Below are 5,082 nucleotides of genomic sequence, written 5' to 3'. Positions count from 1 at the left end.
TGTAGATCTGACAGGTGAAAGAAAGATTGTGTTGCATGCTTCAAATAAGATTGAGAAGTCTTCTTTGCATCATATGGGGATGCTGAAGCAAGAAGACAAGTGGGTTTTTAAAGGAGATGTACCTCCTACACCGAAGCCAACAACTGATGAAGATGGAGTTCCGTCTCATGATGAGGATTAGCCACCACAGGTGGAAGCTGAGCCTAGGGAAGGTGAACCGGAACTGAAGCCGTTCTCACAGTTTGAGCAAATCATGATCAACAAAATGGATGCAATGATGGAAATGTCTCGGAGGCATGAATCCTTGTTTTCTGGAATTCTTGACAGATTTGATGATTTGGATTATGAAGTGAGACTGATCAAGACCCAGCTTGGTATTCCGGACGATGAGGATTGATTTCTGTTTTGTTTCTTTGATTAGTTTTTAATTCTAGTTTGGAACAATTTAAGTTCAATTTGGTTGTAATGATTTTAATTCCTGAACAAGTTTATTGCTTTTTTTGTTGTTGAACAATTTAAGTTTGATGAATTTGAAGTTTGGTTTGCTAATGTGTTGGCTTGATTTTTGATTCCAAAGTGTGATTTGGGATGTTGATGCAAAATGCTCTGTTTTTGTGAGCATATATGTTGATTAGTGTGGTTATTTTTGGTTCTAATTGGCATACTTTGTTTTTGATATGGTGGACATATTTGCTTGATTTAATTTGGTCTGAATTGTGGTTGTATAATGCACAAATGACTTGGTTTGACTTGCTGAACCAATGCTTATATTTGTTAAACTTGGCTTACTTTGTTTTTGATAATGCCAAAGGGGGAGAAATGGTATGGTGTATGGTATGGTGTGTGTTTAGTTGTTGTTTTTGCAGGTGTTGTGCTTGTGTGTGTATTGTGCAGGTTGAAATGATTTAAAAGCACAATGGCTGATGTTTTTTTAAGCACAATAGCATTGGGTTGATTCAATATGAACCATGGGTTGTCATCATCAAAAAGGGGGAGATTGTTGAGCTTAGGAGAGCTTAAAAAGTTTTGATGATCACAACATGAGAACAAAAACTTGGAGCACAAAAACAAAGTCAAAAGAAGAGTCAAGAAAATGCTATGAGTTGGAGCTATGTAATAGAACTTAGGAAATAAATTGTTGTGAATGAATTTTTGTATTGAGTGTGCTTGGTATGCTTTGTGCATAATCAAATCTTATCTAAACCAAGTAGAGAGTATATGATGATGAGTTAAAAACATTGGAAAGTTATTTTGAGTCTTAAAATGAAGTTTTAAGAACTAACTCAAAATAATCGATTATTGTTAAATATAATCGATTATTTCAGCAAATAGGCTAAGTGGAATGCCTTGCTGTAATAATCGATTATTTGCCGAAATAATCGATTATCCCAGGAAAAACTCTCTGGAATAATCGATTATCCAGCTAAATAATCGATTATATTGTTCTTGGTTGATTTCCAGAAAATCTGAAGAACAAAATAATCGATTATTCTTTAAAATAATCGATTATCTGTGTCTGAAACTTTTATAAATAGTTTGAACCTTAAGAAACTTCAGACATGAGTTAGAACTGATAATCAATTTGTGAAAAACATTTTTGTGAGTCTTTGTGACATCTTGGAGAGTTTTCTTTGTGAAATCCAAGAGTTTGTGAAAAGCTTTGTTAGAAGATCATCATCATCATATTCTTGAAAGGGGAAGATAAAGATTTGTTCCAGAATTCCAGGTGAATTCGTTCCTTTTATTCTTTGTGAATCTTTGTGAAAAATCTTGAGAAGGGTTTCTCAAGTAATAAGGTTTCTTGTAGTGGGTTCTACAAGGGGTGCTTTCTTGGGGTCAAGAAAGTGGTTATCTTTAGTATAGAAGTATATGCATGTGTGTTTGCTTGTAAACCTTCTTGATTAAAGATAGTGGAACAAATCTTAATCAGGTGTTGATTAAGGACTGGATGTAGGTCACATGTGGAGTGGCTGAACCAGTATAAAAGACTTGTGCAATCTTCTTCTACCTTATCTCTTACTTTGAGTAATTGCTTAATTGAATATTAAAGTAGATAAAACTTGATTAACAAATGTATGTGAATCTTGATTGTTTAAATCTGTAATTGAACATTATTGTTGAACCTCATTATGTTGTAATCAAGTGAGCATATTGCATTCATATTTTTGTAACAAGTCTTTAGAAGAGCTTCATTTGGAAATTCTGTCATAGAAAAGTTTTGATTGAAATTAAGATCCAAAATACTCTGATAAATTTTTAAAGGGGTCATTGAATCCAATTCACCCCCCTCTTGGATTGTGCCATTCTTTTCTATCAGTTTTGAATATGAAAAATATAATACATATGGTTATTACTAACATGTGCATTAGTGTTTCAGACGAATAACAATAAGTTCAAGCAATAAAGTATGATCAAGCATAATTTAGCTGGACAAAACATCAGACGATAGCAAAGCTAGTATCAAGACTAAGGTTGATTAAGGCACAAATCAAAATGCAAGATAAGACAAGTCTATCAGCAGAAGCCTGAGGCATCAGATGCAAGTTGACCAGACGACAACATGAAGTGATCATCAGATAGAACTATCTAGACTTAGTCAAGGACAGATGAAGTATCATGTAACCAGACTTAGTCAAAAATACTGAAGCACTTCTGAAGTCCACTAATCACATTAAAAGAAATCATACAAGAAACACAAGGCGACATCAACGTGAATATAGAAAGGAGAAAAATAGGCAAGCATGGATTCACAAGTCAAAGTTGAGTGTGTCATAGAAAGGACACCTACTTTTCAAAAAAAGACAGCATCGTAGCAACTAAACTGATAAGGAAAGTACAAGTATACCTAAAACATCATATTTTCCAAGATTGACCTCAAAAGTGGTTATCACCAAATTCGAATAAAAGAAGGTCATGAGTGGAAAACCGATTTTAAGACCAAATTTGGTTTGTATGAGTGGTTAGTGATGCCTTTTGGCCTCACTAATGCCCCTAGTACTTTCATGCGCCTAATGAATCATATTCTTAGGGATTGCATAGGAAAATTTGTGGTTGTCTACTTTGATGACATCCTTGTATGTAGTAAGACCTTAGATGAACATCTTGGACATCTAAGGCAAGTCCTAATCATTCTTAGAGTCAACCGTCTCTATGCCAACCTTGAAAAATGCACTTTTTGTCAAGAACAAGTAAATTTTTTGGGCTTCATAGTTGGCAAAGAGGGAGTACAAGTTGACTCCGAGAAAATAAAGGCTATCCAAGAATGGCCCACCCCAAGGAGTGTTGGAGAAGTTAGAAGTTTTCATGGCTTAGCTAGCTTCTATAGAAGGTTTGTAAAAGACTTCTCCACACTTGCATCCCCTCTTAATGAGCTTGTTAAGAAGGATGTACCATTCCTTTGGGGTTAAGCCCAAGAAAAAGCTTTCAAAACCCTAAAAGAGAAACTCGCCAATGCACCCATTCTAGCCCTCCCAAATTTTGACCAAACCTTTGAGCTAGAATGTGATGCATCCGGTCTAGGCATAGGTGATGTGTTACTTCAAGGAGGCCATCCCATTGCTTACTTTAGTGAAAAACTTCATGGGGCCACCTTGAATTACCCCACCTATGATAAGGAACTTTATGCCCTCATAAGAGCTCTACAAGTTTAGGAGCACTACTTAGTGACTAAAGAATTTGTTATACACACCGACCATGAGTCACTCAAGTATTAGAGGGCAAGGGAAGTTGAATAAAAGGCATGCAAAGTGGGTGGAGTATCTTGAACAATTCCCCTACACTATCAAATATAAGAAGGGAAAGAGCAATGTGGTAGTCGACGCTCTTTCAAGGAGGCATACCTTGCTCTCCACCTTAGGAACCCAAATACTTGGCTTTGATGATGTAAAGGAATTGTATGAACTTGACTTAGACTTCCAAACCACTTATGCCAAATGTCTCCAAAAGCCTTTTGATGGATTCTATCTTCTTGAAGGGTATCTTTTTAGAATGGGAAAACTTTGCATACCCCAAGGATCCATTAGAAAGCTTTTGGTCAAGGAAAGTCATGAAGGATGTCTCATGGGCCATTTTGGGGTTGACAAAACCCTAAGTTTCTTAAAAGCTAAATTTTATTGGCCTCACATGAGAATAGATGTCCAAAGGCATTGCTCCAAGTGCATTACTTGTTTAAAAGCTAAGTCAAGAGTAATGTCTCATGGACTCTATACCCCCTTCCTATAGCTAGCTCCCCTTGGGTAGATATTAGTATGGACTTTGTGCTTGGACTTCCAAGGACTCAAAGGGGATTTGACTCCATCTTTGTGGTAGTGGATTGTTTTAGCAAAATGGCTCATTTTATACCATGCCACAAAGTGGATGATGCTAGCTATATAGCTAAACTTTTCTTTAGGGAAGTGGTCCGCTTGCATGGTGTATCCAAGACTATTGTGTCCGATAGGGATGCTAAGTTCCTTAGTCACTTTTGGAAGCTACTATGGGAAAAACTAGGAACAAAGCTTCTCTATTCTACTACTTGTCATCCTCAAACCGATGGCCAAACCGAAGTAGTAAATAGATCCATATCCACTTTGTTAAGGGTACTTCTAAAAGGGAATAAGAAAACTTGGGATGATTGTCTCCCCCACCTAGAATTTGCATATAATAGAGTGTAGACCCCTAAAATTGTCCGGGTCGGAAATAAAGCTTGAAGACTCTCGAAGACTGAATGAAGATCAGCCAGAAGGACTTCCAGAAGGCCCAAGGAGGGTTCTCTATAGGTTTAGAGGTCTTAGGATAGCTAAAATAAGAAAAGTGGGAGGAATGAAGCCCAATACGGCCTCCCAGAGGTTCAGTACGGCCGTATTGAACATTTTGAACTTCAATACGGCCGCACTGAACTCAATACGGCCGTATTGAAGTTTCTGGACTTCAATACGGCTGCATTGAATTCAATACGGCTGCACTGAACTTCAATACGGCCGCACTGAACTTCAATACGGCCGTATTGAGGTTTTTTGAACTTCAATACGGCCGTATTGAATTCAATACGGCCGTATTAGTTCAAAATTTCAATGTTGACCGTATTGACCCTCATAAACCGTA

The sequence above is a fragment of the Cajanus cajan genome, chromosome 9, assembly GCF_000230855.2.
Source record: "Cajanus cajan strain Asha chromosome 9, NIPB_CcT2T_4, whole genome shotgun sequence".
NCBI lineage: Eukaryota > Viridiplantae > Streptophyta > Magnoliopsida > Fabales > Fabaceae > Cajanus > Cajanus cajan.
Note: the sequence above shows the minus strand (reverse complement) of the source record.